A 15,117-nucleotide genomic window follows, 5' to 3' on the forward strand; every position below is an offset into this window, starting at 1 on the left:
GGGAGATGCAGAGAGGAAGATACCACGGGAAGACTGAACATCACATTAAGTGATTTAGGTGATTCTGCCTGCAGTGCAAATATTTTGGGCTCTGAAGTGAAGTCATCAAAAGGTTTACGTCTGTAATGGAGGATTGGTCTAGATAGCCTCTCAGATCCCACTCGGCTTTGAGATCCTTGATTCCGGGTCACACCTGCGGGTCTGGAGGGCAGTTCTTCAGGGTCATGAAGGAAGGATTCCAGGAGGCTGGAACATGAAGGACATTCAGGTGACCACATCACGAGATCAAGTGGGGTAACAAGAGCCTGAACTAGAAGGAATGCAGTGTAAATATGAAGAAGAGGAAATGGGAAACTGACTAGAAATGATAAGTAGAGAAAAAGGGAAACGTGTGATTCCAAGGTTTAGAACAGTATTTGTAAGTTACAGTCCCACAACTTCTTGCATAAACAGTATCTAAGAGTCATTTTAAAAAGAATAGCAAACTTCCAAGTTCCACTGAAAGACATCAGCATCTCTGTGGAGTGAATTGGGGAAAGAGAATGAAGAAGTCTGTTCAACTTTTAGATATACAAAATGTGAATTGAATTGCATGAGTGACACCAACAATGTGAAGATATTTAACAGGAGCTCTTTTTTCCCTTTTTGGCCTGTAGTATTTAATCCTTCTATCATCATTATCGTCCTTTCTCTAATTTAATGTCTTTGAACCTTTCTTCAAAAATCCACTATGTATAGGTAACACGTTTGTGAGATTATTACTAGACCCTCTAGGAGGTTTCATTAACCCAGTTTTGATAGTTCAGGTAAGTCCTCCACCATTTTTTTTCCAAGTTGTCTTAGCTCTTTTGGGTTCTTTAAATTTCCAGACACATTTTGGAATCTGCTAGTTCATTTCTACTGAAAAAAAATAAAATAAAATGCTGGGATTTTGATTGAAATTGCATTAAACCTCTGATCCACAAGGGCAGAACTGACATCTTAACAATATTAAGCCTGCTGATCCATGAACACAGTATATCACTTCATTTATTTAGTTCTTTAATTTATCTCAGCATCACTGCCTGCTTTACAGTGCATAGATCTTACACATCTTTTGTCAGATTTAGTCTTAATATTACTTTGTAAATTTCCATTTCCAATTATTTCTTTGCCAGTGTATAAAGAGATAAATACTGCTTATGGAAAGTTTGCAAGATACAAGCTAAACACAAACTCACTTATTAGTAATTTATTATTATTAGTTTTAGTGGCTTTTTGTGATTTCAGGAGATTTTCCACACGGGTGATCACGTCACCTGCAGATACAGATAGTTTTAAATCTTATTTTCTAATAAGGGTGCATTTTATGTGTTTTAACTTGCCTTATTGCACTGACTAGACTCCAAAAAAAATGCTGAAAAGCAGTGAGAAAAAAGTCATCAGGTGGGATGGTAAATACAGCCCTTGTTCTTCCATTTTGACCTGAAGCACCCAGTGTGATCATTTTCTCATTTGATTTTTGTGAGGACTTTTTGTTTCCTTTTTTTCCTTTATTTTTTTTAAAAATACACTTTATCTTTTAGGCAGTTTCACGTTCACAGAAAAATTGAGGGAAAGGTGCAGAGAGACCTTCTATATGCCTTCCCTTCCCCCACGTGCACAGCCTCCCCAACTAACAACACTCCTGCCCAGAAGGAGCATTTGTAATAATTGAAGAACCTACGTTGACATATTGTCACCCAGAGTCCACAGTTTACATGAGGGCTCCGTCTTGGTGCTTGTTCTATGGGTTTGAACAAATATGTCATGACATGTATCTACCATGATAGCATCGTACAGAGCAGTTGCACTAAAATCCTAAAAATCTCCGTGTTTCACCTCATCATCTCTCCCTCTTCCCAACACCTGGGAAGCACGGACATTTTCACTCCATAGTCTGGCCTTTTTCGGGATGTCCTTTAGTTGGAAGCTTACAGTATTTAGTCTTTTCCGAGGGGCCTCTTTTGTGTAGCCGTGCATGTTTAAAGTTCCTACGTGTCTTTTCATGGCTTGACAGCTCACTTCCCTTCAGTGCTAAAGAATATTCCATTGTTTGGATATATCACAGGTTATTTATCCACTCACCTAGTGAAGAACATTTTGGTTTCTTCGTTGCCTCCAAGTTTGAGCAATTATGAATAAAGCTGGAATAAAATTAGCAATTATGATTAAAGCTTCTATAAATGTCCATGTGCAGGTTTTTCTGTGAACACAAGTTTTCAACTCCTTTGGATAAATACCTAAGAGTGCAATTGCTGGAGCACATGTTAAGAGGATATCTCGTGCCCATCAATGATACACTGGATACACAAAATGTGGCACGTATATACCACGGAATACTATGCAACCATAAAAAAGAATGGGTTCCTGTCCTTTACAGGGACATGGATGAAGCTGGAAGCCATCATTCTCAGCAAACTAAAAGAGGAACAGAAAACCAAACACCACATGCACTCACTCATAAGTGGCAGTTGAACAATGAGATCACATGGACACGGGGAGGGGAACGACACACACGGGGGCCTGTTGGGGGGTGGGGGCAAGAGGAGGGAGGGCATTAGGACAAATACTTCATGCATGCAGGGCTTAAAACCTAGATGATGGGTTGACAGGTGCAGCAAACCCCCATGGCACATGTATACCTATGTAACACACCTGCATATGTATCTAAGAACTTAAAGTAAAATGTAAAAATAAAAAATAGGGAGTATAGTTTGGTAAGACAATGTGATAATTTTACAAACACAAAACATGTCATACCCACTTCCCCACCTCCCTCAAGTGCTTTCAACAGCATCCTGTTGCTGTTATTAAGAGAATAAAGCATCTACCATCATCTCCCAGCCCCTGCCTGCCTGCCTTCATTCTTGTCTTGTGCCACTTTCTCCCGTGTTTACTTCCTTGCACGTGCCTGTTTCCTGCTGCAAGAGGCATTCTGCACGCACCCCCATCTCTGTTTAGACCGTGGTGTCCCTACACTCCACCCCCCTCAACAAGCAACCTCTACTTCTCTCCAGACTGCAAGGGGATCATACCTTCCAGAATGCATCGGTTTTCTACCTCTCATCCCAAGATACGCCAGCATAAATTTTACAGCATAAATTTAGAGAACCCCGCTTCCCTTTCTTTGGTGCGCTTTCCTCAATTCTTCATCAGAAACCCATTAGACTGATTGTCATATTAGTGCCCATTCTCCCCATCAGGCCGCAAGTTCGTGTGAGCAGGGGCCACAGTCATGTTGGTGAACCACGGTATTCTCAGTGACTATCCATGTGCTTAGAAAGTATTTGCTGAATGAGTAAATGGGTCTGCAGTTCCAACCAAAGCTAGAAGCTTGACTTTGGAAGAATGAAAGTAGATAACATCTCCAAAGCAGACCCCATAGCATGAAAAAAGAAAGGAAGAACGGAGGCAGAGCTGAAGGATGAATATTGGCACAGGAGTAGGTGAGAGTTTGATGTAGTTTGAACTACATCAAAATCTTAAGAGTAGACAAGAGAACAATATGTTGTTTTTGTTCATTCTTTTCAACATTTGCAAAGTTTTTTGCCTTGAGTGTAGTCACTTTTGCAATCAGAGGTTACAGTGCTTGATGGAATGAGGCCATGAAGCACACACACCACCGAGTTTCTAACACAGAGCAATCTGTGAGGAAGGATGGAGACACAGGAAAGGTTCATTTTAAAGCAATGCAAGTGTTTTTTTCATAAAGGCAAAAGACATTTTTTGAAGTGTTTGCATCATACACAAGTCTGCTAAATTTGGTCAAAAAACAGAGAAAACAGTAACAGAGGAACACTTTAGCCCACAAGGAGACCAGCACACCCAGCTCGAGGCCACTCCAGATGAGGAGTGGAGATTGGTTTCCTCACAGCTGACCCACAGGATCGGGTAACACAAGCAGAAGGGAAACATGGGGACCACAGAGACATCAGACTGTGGACTTCATAGCAAGAGACAGCAACACAAACTAGCGGAGTAATTAAAAACTATGGTAAAAAGAGGTCCACATTCTATTTTAACCTGAAATCAGTGGCACGGGGACCACCACACCACCCTGCAGTTGCCTCCTCCCTCCCCCACACACAGCAGCCTCCTGGGACAACATCCTACTTCCAACTTGCAGTTGCCTCCCGTCCCACCCCCCCCACAGTGGCCCCCTACGACAACATCGTACTTCCACCCTGCAGCTGCCTCCCATCCCCAACACACAGCAGCCTCCTGGGACAACTTCCTACTTGCCGGCCACAGCCTGGAGCCCCCAAAGCATGGAGGGGCTTAGCGAGCCACACAGCATTCCCCCTTCACACCTGGGAAGTCAGCCCCTCACTGAAGTGGGTCCTGTGCCCACCAGCTGTGCACGATCAGAGGTGTGAGGTTATGGACCTGGTCACCCACTGTGCAGAGAGGCGTGAGGTCATGGACCTAGTCACCCGTTGTGCACGATCAGAGGTGTGCAAGGTTCCAGACCTGGTCACCCACTATGCACAATCAGAGGTGTGAGGTGATGGACCCGGTCACCCACTGGGTATGAATAGAGGTGTGGGTGGTTAGTGACCTGGTCACCAGCTCTGCACAATCAGAGCCATGCGAAGTTGCAGACCTGGTCACCAGCTGCACCCAATCAGAAGCTTTTGAGGTTAGGGACCTGGTCACCTGCTGTGCACAGAAGTGTGAGGTTATGGACCTCGTCACCCGCTGTGCATGATCAGAGGTGGGCCAGGTTAGGGACCATGTGCGTGGTGATGGACCTGATCAGCAGCCAAGACACCTGCCGTTTCCAGTGTCATCCCGGCTTCTTTCAAAACTGGAAAAGTCTTCAGATATTTCCCAAAAGCTTGTCCATCTTTGAAAACGATATGCGTGTGCACAGGTGATACCGATGACTGAAGATTGAAGGTTAGAGCATTCCAGCCCCATGCCCATGTCCCATCCCATCTGCGAAAACTTGAGCACAAACATCTCCCTCTCTGAAGCTCCCTGAACCCTGTGGCAGGCCTGAGACTCAGGTCCAGTGTCCTGTCAGTTACACTGAACAAAATGTAATTCAACACTGGCCATGGGCCCTGTGCTTTAAAAACCACATATAAATCTCCCAAAGAACTACAATCTATGAAAGCTTTCATGGCTAGTATTTTAGGAAGACTGATCAGTCTTGACCTAAATCAAAGCCGACACTGCCCAAATGCACTCTAACCCCAGCTTCGTGCACAGGCAGCCATCGCCTGGCCGTCAGGGTGACCAGCAGCCTGGGCACAGACAGGACCAGCGCCGGTCCCTCCCTGCACCTTAAGGGGACTTCTGAGCTGCTGTCCATGATCAGTGATGGTGACGCCCAGAGCAGCTTTCCGGGAAAGCAGTAAACCTTTCAGGTCCTCACCTCACGAGGATGGCCATGTATAAATCAACCGCCTTTGTTACTGCCCTGCCATTCTCAAAGAGGAGACGGGTTAAACTTCTTTATCCACATGCCCAACACAAGGCACACCTGCCCCAGCACGAGGCTCATCTACTTAATCCCGGGAAACTCACACAACCCACAATCAGAGGCCGCACACAATCAGAGGCCGCGCACAATCCGAGACTGAGCACAATCAGAGACCACACACAATCAGAGGCTGCACAGAGACCACACACAGAGACCCACACAATCAGAGGCCACAAAGAGGCCAGAGGCCACAATCAGAGACTATACACAATCACAGGATGTGCACAATCAGAGGCCATGCACAGTCTCTGCAACCTCATCAGAAACTGTTTCTGACCATTCACCTGAGGCCACCAAGTTTAAATGAGAGGCCCAGGTTTTAAAAGACAGCAGGAGTTCTCTGAAGGCAAACTCCGTGCATTCCACCATCAGCACCATTTGTGCCTGTCACGGTCAGGAAGAACCACAACCACGTCTCGGTGCCCTTGCAGTGCAGGGCGCTGCGTTTCTCCCCCTTTCCAAACCCGCGGCGGCTCCTGGCGACCCAGCGCCTCTGCTCAGCCACACGCCCCCAAGGCCTTCCTCCCTCACCCCACAGGGGAGCTCCCACAGCCGGGCTATCTGGCTCATCACTCCGATTCAGTCACTTACACCCTCATTCCAGGCTGAAAATCTCTTCTGAAAATATCCAAATCTTACCCACGTCAGGCTCCATCTTTTCCCCAGAGCTCCTCATCCCCTCCAGAGCAGCAGCCCTGGTGCCCGTGCAGCCGGGGCCTGTGGGCAGATCCGTGGGCTCAGAATGCCCAGCCCCTCAGCCCCTCTGTGTGTCCCCTTACTCCCTGCTCCCTGGCGTTAATGCCCTCGGTCTTCGATTTCCTGATAGGCAAAAGGGGGTTAATTCTAAGAGTGCTAACCGAACTGGATCACTTAACACCATGTCGGGCCCAGAATACCCCTTGATCAATGACAGGTATTGCTGCGCTGTTACCATTGCGCTGGGTCCAGGTTTCCTGTGAGCCCTTTAGGCTCTTTGCCGTAAAGGCCACTCAATGGTCCTGTCCAAGCCTGTCTGTGGCAGATGGACAGGTGAGTGGCCGATGCACACGTGTGATGCTGAATGGGATCGTGCAAAGCTGGCCCCGCGTATTGTGGTCAACGTAAGAAAAAAGTCGCCCATGCTTGCTTGCTGCTGCCCTGCGGTGTCCAGAAGGAGCCGCTTAAAGGCAACTGCGCCGCACCTACCTTCTTGGAAGGAGACGGCAAGACCAGACTGGCTGGAGCTGGGAAGTTGTGCGCTACAGATCAGGGCTGCGTAACCCAGGGAAGGCATCACTCGAAACACGTGCTGGAGGGCAGCCAATCCGACCCGACCGTCCACCTCCAGGGTCAGCCATGGGGCTCCACTTGATGTGTCATCCTGATCACCCCTCACAGAGCAAATGAGCCTTTGACTTCAGCCTGTCCTAGGTACAACACCGACTCCCACCTCCCACGTCCTGAACCAGCCTGTTCCGGGGATTGCTGTGGAGGTAGAGGAGCAGGTCCAAGACATCTAGTGGCATTTCCTGGCAAGGACACTCACCATGCTCGACCATAAAACTCGGGTCAACTGGTTTTTCGGAGGGACTGTAATTTACTTGTGGCACGCATGGATACTGATTGACCCAGGGAGGGGCACGGAGGAGGCTGAAGGAAAACCCATGGTGACTGCGCCAGGCATTCCCGCACACACCGACATCTTCAGACTGGGGCGGCGTCCTAGTCTTACAATCAAACCGAAAGCCCAGAGAAACTAGGGACCTTGTCCAAGACCAGCAACAGGTATGTGGGCAGCTGGGATTCAACTAAGTCCTTTCCTGGATCCATCCGCGCTGCTCCCTGCCCCCACTCCCACCACCCCGCCACGGCCCCCGATAGACACAGCAGGTCTGAACATCAGGCACCCCGCACGCAGAGTACGGAGCAGAGCCGGCTTCCGCAGTGGGATCTCACACACATCCCACTCCCCTTCTTGCCGAATGCCTCGGGACTCTGTGCGGTCAAGTCTGCAGATGTGGCCTCACTCTGCGCTAGGAGATCTGGGTGGCCGGCAACGTTTTGCAGAGTGCTCCTCCAGACGGGGCTCGTCGGCTGATCCATGAGACACAGGACACCTGAGAGAAGGGCCGACAAACCCCACAAAGTCGCTCCCAACATGGAGAGGACAGGACCACAGCGGGGCTCTCGCAGTCCACGCTTTGGACAGGTCTTGCTGCAAACTGTGGTGCTCGTCAGGCGCGAGGAAGTTTCCCAGGGCAGGAGCTATAAGTGACACAGCAAAAGCGACACAGGCGATGCAGCAGGATGTACTTCAGCTCAGGGCTCAGGAACCACGGGGTGCAGCGTGGCCTGCAGCTAACCAGACACATCAGAAGCCAATGTCCCACCTTTTACATTCAGTGACATTGAACGGAGGGAGTTATATGTAGCAATCATCTTCCTGGGGGACCCGTACAGCACGCATGACCACCGACACTGACCACGAGTCCTTCCTAGGTCCTGGGGGCTACCCCACTTTACACGCACGGTTCCATGCACAAATCTACGCGTGGCAGTTGTTAGCCCCAGCTTAGAGATGAGGAAAACGCTGCTGGAAAAGCTAAGTGAGAAAATCAGACTTCAGCACACCTGCCATCTCCAAGACCACTACTACTCTATGTGCTAGGGTCTCAAGGGTTGGGTGTGTGGCATTTTAAGTGACTAATTGTAGGTGGTTTTCTTCTCTCCTACACCTGTTTAGCCTGAACGTGCACGTACATGCTCTGCTGCAGGTGCACTGCCGTATGTAGACCAGCAATGCTCTTTCCTGCCTCGGGTTCTCGTCACTGCCTTCCGGAAAATCTCACCTGCTTTACAGCCAAGCCAGGTAGGCCTGGTCAGCCGCACAGTGAAACTCCTGCAGTGTCAGAGCTAAGTGCTGGCTGAGACTTTAACGGCGAAGACAGTGGAGTAATGGGGATAAACTGAGCAAAACTGTATTGTAACGCAGATGAACGTCTAGAAGCAAAAGAAACTGACACCCCTGAGAGCAGGCAACTGTCTCTTACTATGATGTTAATAGCAGCTTGCTGTTTCCATTGTCTCCGTGTGCCAGGGTTTCCAGTCAGCGTTTGTGTTTATCTGCTCTTGGGCTACCTGATCAAACCTCTGCAGAGATCAGGGATATCTAAATTGACCCAGTATCTGCAGGCTGGCTGCTCAGAGGCCGTGGTGTGGAACGGCCAGGACATCGCTTAGTCATACGGGGCACAAGCATGTCACTTGCCACTCGTGTCTTTCTGTTTCATCAAACCCTCTTTTCTCCTGAATATTGACCATAGCAAAGTCATTAGCCTTTGAGATGCATTTGAAACATCAACTTGCTTTGTTCAAGAGGTTTAAGACACACGTAAGTCTTTCTTGCCATGCTCAACACACACAGCCGGCCGTTTCTGAAGTCAGTGTTTCTGGAACAAAAGCCTCGGCCTGCCCCAGTGAACATTCACACTGAGCACACTGTCGCAAGGCTGCTTGGCCAACCAGCAGGGGGCAGGAGAGAGCTGCAGGGGCCACGTGGGGTCCCTGCAAAGGCGCCTCACTCCCTCAGTCAAGCGCGGTGCCTCCTGCCAACCCAGTGGCTTCCTCCAAGGGGAAGAGGCCTCTTCAGCTGCTACTGCACTGATTTCAGGCGGCTCAGCCAATGGGGCAACAGATTCAACAGAGTTCCATGTTGTTTAAGGAAAACTTCTGTTACCAGGCAACCTTAGTACCATATTCAACGTAAAATAACCAACAACATTGTTTCCAAAACAACATGCTACTAGTGCCTTATCCTTCAATGCTGCTTAAACACGGAAAAGTATGAGGAAAAAAGAGCATGGCACTTACTTCTTAAAAAATAACACCTCTTCCAGGTTATTTTTACCCCTATCATAAAGACTTAGAACTGTGGATTCCCTACAGGAATGTGGAGTGGGGTTGGATCCCCACACTGACCCAGCCTCACCCCAGGTCAGTCATCCCCCCACCACGGGGTTCACACCTCTCCAGACACTGTCACCTCATCAAGGAAAGGTGGCGTCTCTGAGCTCTCTTCGCAGGAAGCACCCGAACGGGAGCTAGAGACACAGACACACCCACAACTACTTTGAAATCCTAAACATATTTAAGGACTTCATTATTAGTTTTTTAAAACTGTAAGAACAAAGTGACCCTGGTTTTAACCTCTCTGCCACAATAACACCGTGTACATCTGTCTTTTGCTATTTGTTCCTTCTCCAGCAGCTGCTGCCTGGCTGGCCGACTGCAGAAGAACAGCCTCTGGTACTCCCGGGAAGCCCTCGGTAAAAGCGTGAACACCACGATCACGTCTCAGGACGCCGCACATGTTAGGGTCGCCCACAGACCGCCATTCCCAGTGCCTAGAAGGCACTGAACGGGCCTCCTGCTCTTTGTAAATGTCAACTTTCCTAAGCTAAGTTTTCTTGAAAATTTTTAACTGCAGTCCACACGTACTTCTTTGTGTCTTGTTTTTATCCTAGAGGAATACTTTTATGGAAAATTAAGCTTGCAAGGTTGAAGGATTTTCTGGAAGTCGACTCCTAATCCTGGAAGAAAAAAAAAAAATGGGCCAAAGGTGGTGCTCACGCCTGTAATCCCAGCAGTTTCGGAGGTTGAGGCCAGGAGATTGCTTGAGCCCAGGAGCTCGAGACCAGCCTGGAAAACATGGCAAAACCCTGTCTCTACTAAAAATACCAATAATAATAATAATAAAGCTGGGCATGGTGACATGTGTCTAGTCACAGCAACTCAGGAAGCTGAGGTGGGAAGATCACCTGAGCCCAGGAGGTGAAGGCTGCAGTCAGCCCAGATTTGCATCACTGCACTCCAGCTTGGGCGACAGAGTGAGACACCGTCTCGAAAAAACAAAAAGCAAAAACAACTGTATAAATCATTATAGAAGGGAGCTGGCCAGGCGCAGTGGCTCACGCCTGTAATCCCAGCAATTTGGGAGGTCGAGGTGGGCAGATCACCTGAGGTCAGGAGTTTGAGACCAGCCTGGACACTATGGCAAAACCCCATCTCTAATAAAAATACAAAAATTAGCGGGGCATGGTGGTGGGTACCTGTAATCCCAACTACTGGGGAGGCTGAGGCAGGAGAAGCACTTCAACCCTGGAGGCGGAAGTTGCAGTGGGCCGAGACTGCGTCACTGCACTCCAGCCTGGGCAACAAGAGTGAGAGTCCACTTCAAAACATAAAAATAAAAATCAAGGGAGCTAATGTTTTTCATTTAAAGGAAGGGAGAAGAACATTCAGTATTTATACCTCTCAAGCACACATCTCCAGTGGTGTCCTAAAGTATTCAAGATACACATTCCTACAAATATAGCTCAAAACTACTCACCAAGTTACATGCTAAAAGCATATGCATTGTAAGAATGCTACATTATATTTTTTGAGCATCTGTATCCAATATTTTAGCATACTGGCAGTTTTCCCTTCAGGTGCTGTATGCCTAAATTATTACATGTTTAGTCATTCATTTTAGAATTTATGACTATTATGCTTTAGGCAATAAACATAAGCTACTAAATTAATGACTTAGGGGAAAAGTTACTAAGTAAACTTGGAAGTTAAACTTTGCAAACTGAATTTGTTGGACCTCATTCAAGCTAGATGATCAGTTTTTTAAATTGTTTCCTGTGTGTTTCCCTCCAGGATGGAAATAGCTTCACTCTCATCCACTGTGCACACTGCAGCCCACGCCTCTCGTCCACCGCGCCACACTGCAGCCTGCAATTCACCCTGTACCAGGCTTTCCACACCGTACCTGAAAGTCACTAAGTATAACCAAGAAGGAAATGAAAAGCAGATAAATGACCTCCACCCCTACATCCAGCATGCAAATGTTAAACATTCATCAAAGTAAAACCAAAATCCCATGTTAGCTCACGATTGTAACTGGTAGAGTTGTGTGCATGGCAATTTAAAAAGTCTAGTTAAGTAAAAACCTAATTGAGACTCTCAAGAAAGACATCTGCAAAGATTGACAGTGAGGAGAGGACTTCACTCTGCATCCAGCCTGTTCTGGAAGCCACGGCCAAATATCAGGTTGTATAGATCCGAAAAGCAGGAAAAAAACAAGTGTTGAAAGGTGTACAGTCTCAGCAATGTACAAATTCGATGTAGGATGCTCAGAAACCTTGAATTTCCAATCAGGAAACAGCAACATGAGCAAGTTTCCCAGCAGTGCCCACTTTCTACCTACGGCACGTGTAACAGTTACGCTGGCCACCTCCGGGGGGACAGAGGCTTCCTGGTCACATTCGCTCTGGCAGCCACACAGCTGGCCCTGCCAAACACCTGTCTAATACTGAGGAACCACTCTCTCCCTGGGCTTTGCTCACTCTAGCCAGGAGAGCATATTTACAGAGTTCTTTACTGAGTCCTCATTCAATGCGTCAAGCTTGTTGAAGGCAGGGCAACCCCATTCCTGGCCCAATTAAGTGAACTGAGCAGAGCAAATGCCTCCAGTTGGACGGCACTCAGTCACAACAGCAGTGGCCACTGTTCACAGGGCGCTGGCTTCGTGCCGAGAACAGTTACAAGCGTCTTCTCTCTGTCCGAGGAATGTGCACTGCAACCCTGTGGGGCCGTTTGCAACGTCCACCAGAGTTCTGAGGCAGCCAAGTCCAGGCTGTCCGTGGGCCTTGCCACGTGGCCGTCCACGTCCCCTGCAGATCAGACCTCACTGCAGGGACCACGGGTTCCAGGGCTGCCTTGAGGCACATGCTCCCTTCACCACCTCCTCCTGGCCCCTGACATCAACCCTCACCACTGCTGCCAACACTTGATTTTCTCATGGCTCCTGAGGGGCCTGTTCTGCCCTTCCCTGCTCCCTGCGTCCGGCTTGGAGGGTACCCACATCAACGCCAACGCTCACGTAATCACCAACCTTTCCACGGGGCTTGATGCCTAGGAGTCTCAATATCAGAAAGTCAGATTCCTGTGCTTGTTGGAGAATTTCTTCCCATTGTACAAGTGAAGGAGATAAAATTCTAGGTGCCTGCAATAACCTCATTTCCACAACGAAGCAACTTCAGTAGTAGCACAAAACAAACAAACAAACAAAAAAAAGCTTTTTTTTTTTAAACTTCTTTTATACAAGCTAAATACAATTTAATTTTTACATCCACATTCTCATCAGCTCCCACCTGGTGAGCAGGCAAATAGTAATTTTCAAAGAAACAAATTGTTGCATAATTTTAACACTTAGCATTATCACTATTAAGCAAGAAGTATCCCAAAAATACACGATGATCTTGTTCTCACGTTCAAAAATTGATTGTCACACAGTGAAATAACACTTAATGCAAAGGAAATTTTCTTTTCAGGTATCTGTTCTGGAAAAGAAAAAAAAAAAGATTTCTGGCAAAGAGATAAACATTAATTATGTAACAATCCAAAATGCCTCTGGGAAAAATGATGTCATCCAATTAGTTCTTTGAAGTGTTACAAATGCAGCTGAGTTTTAATAGTAATTTCTCCATAATTATCAAAAGAGTCTTTAAAAATCTTAGTGCTGAAATAACTATAAATGGATATAATACGCAAAGCAGAAGAGTTAACATTTGGGGTAGATTTTGGCCCATATTTTTAACATATGCATAGTTATTCACCTAGTTGAAGCTTATCCCTCTCCTCCTAGGCTCTTCAAGACTGATTTTCAAACATAGACTGGCTTTTGGTACATGAAGGCAGCTTTAAAAGATGTCAGGATCAGGCCGGGCACAGTGGCTCAAGCCTGTAATCCCAGTATTTTAGGAGGGCAAGGTGGGCCGATCATTTGAGGCAAGGAGTTCGAGACCAGCCTGACCAATATGGCAAAACCCAGCCTATATTAAATATTTTTGTAATTAGCCAAGCGTGGTGGCACACACCTATAATCCCAGCTACTTGGGAGGCTGAGGCAGGGAGAACTGCTTGAAACCAGGAGGCAGAGGTTGCAGTGAGCCAAGATCGCACCACTGCACTCCAGCTTGGGCGACAAAGAGAGACGGTCTCAAACTAGAACTTAGCCCTCAGGAAAAGCATTGAGCACCCCCCACCCAAACCAACCCAAGGAATCACATGGCAATGGTTATCATCTGATTTCGACAAATAAAGTTCTGTTCTCCCCTCTGAACACAATGGTAAACACCTGCCATCAGCCCACAGAAACTCCCAGGACCCAGTAACACTGGACTAGCAAGATCAATGGGCCACGTATGCAGGGTTCAGCAGCAGAAAGTCATGGCACCGAGAATGGTGTGTGCTCAAACCAGATTCCTTGCTTTCGGGGTGAAGAGGCTTCCCGGGAAAATCTAGTCCAGTGGGATGGTTCCCACTTCCACCATGAGGAGGAAATGGGGGGTTTCCTGAGGGCACTGACAGGACCTGGGTCTCTGCCCCTTTGTCCTCTGTCCTGTTATGGGATGAGGGTGGGCTGAAGGCAGGTTTCCCCTACATCTTCCGGGCAGGAGAGATGGAGCTGACAAGTGGACGACGCTTTTTCCAAAACATTCCCATGTTTATAACCTGTTATCAACCTGTTTTCCCTGGAGATCAGTGAAGCAGCATCATTGATTCTCTTCCATTAGGGACAACCCGGTGTTATGGGAGGCAGGAGACGACATGCGAGCTGGTCTGAGTCAGTCACTTGTGTCTGGTCCCCAGCGTGCTCGTCTATCAAATGGGCGGCCCCACAGACCAGTGACTTTGAACCAGAGTTCCATGGAGGTTGCCCAAGGACAGGGAGGGGGAAGAGGGGGAAGAGGAGGAAGAGGAGGGAGGAGGAAAGGGAGGAAGGAAGGAAGAAGGGGAGGAAGGAAGGAAGAAGGGGAGGAAGGAAGGAAGAAGGGGGGAGGAAGGAAGGAAGAAGGGGAGAGGAAGGAAGGAAGAAGGGAAGGGGAAGGAAGAAGGGGAGGGGGCGGAAGAGGTGTGGAGGGAGGAGTGTGGAGGGAGCACTGTGGAGGGAGCAGTGTGGAAGGAGGAGCAGAAGGGGAGTTCTCTGAGGAGGAGGGCCAAGTTTTTGAGGTGTCTTGGAGTCAGAGGTGGCAGTGGCTTGGGCTCTAGGCCCTCTGTTGCATAGTTTTAGGCTTTAACTATTTATATTTGTGGACTCTTTAAAAGATTTAATTTGAAGGAAACCGGAGTTGGGGATACCTTGCTTCTAAAACACAATTTCTCAAGCCTGAGACTAAGTGCTAGGCATTGCTCATTCTGTTACAATCATTTCCTCCTATTTAAAATCAGCCACACACCCCCAACCTCTCTTCAGGGCAAACATCTTTTCCGAGGATCTCAAACAGCAGAGCGAGCGGCCCGTGACCCCAGCCGTGGGCACGAGGAGCGAAGAGGAGACGTGTGGAGAGGGCTGCTGATGACATGAGAGGTAGAGGCCCGGCACCTCCCTCCAGGGGCTGTGCTCCTCCAGGCCTAAAGGACATCCTCGCCTCTGGGGTGAACAAGCAGCACAAACTATCAACACTTATTCCAAAAGAACAGGAAGAAAATTCAAACGAAGTTAATACAGTTACCCCAACACAACACTGCAGCAGCCCAGAAACAGGAGGGCCACTGAGCCTGAGGTGGGCGGTTCCAAT

The 15,117-nt window shown here is 48.0% G+C and overlaps 1 long non-coding RNA gene across 1 annotated transcript; it reads left to right on the plus strand.

Moving 5' to 3' along the window:
* The first annotated feature begins 1,003 nt into the window (after nt 1–1,003).
* LOC144340687 (uncharacterized) lies at nt 1,004–12,941 on the plus strand. Its single transcript, XR_013416934.1, has 3 exons — nt 1,004–8,357; nt 9,752–9,923; nt 11,192–12,941. It is a non-coding gene; the product is annotated as an uncharacterized LOC144340687 (long non-coding RNA).
* Nucleotides 12,942–15,117: the final 2,176 nt, after the last annotated feature.

The sequence above is a fragment of the Macaca mulatta genome, chromosome 4 (genome assembly GCF_049350105.2).
Source record: "Macaca mulatta isolate MMU2019108-1 chromosome 4, T2T-MMU8v2.0, whole genome shotgun sequence".
Taxonomy (NCBI): domain Eukaryota; kingdom Metazoa; phylum Chordata; class Mammalia; order Primates; family Cercopithecidae; genus Macaca; species Macaca mulatta.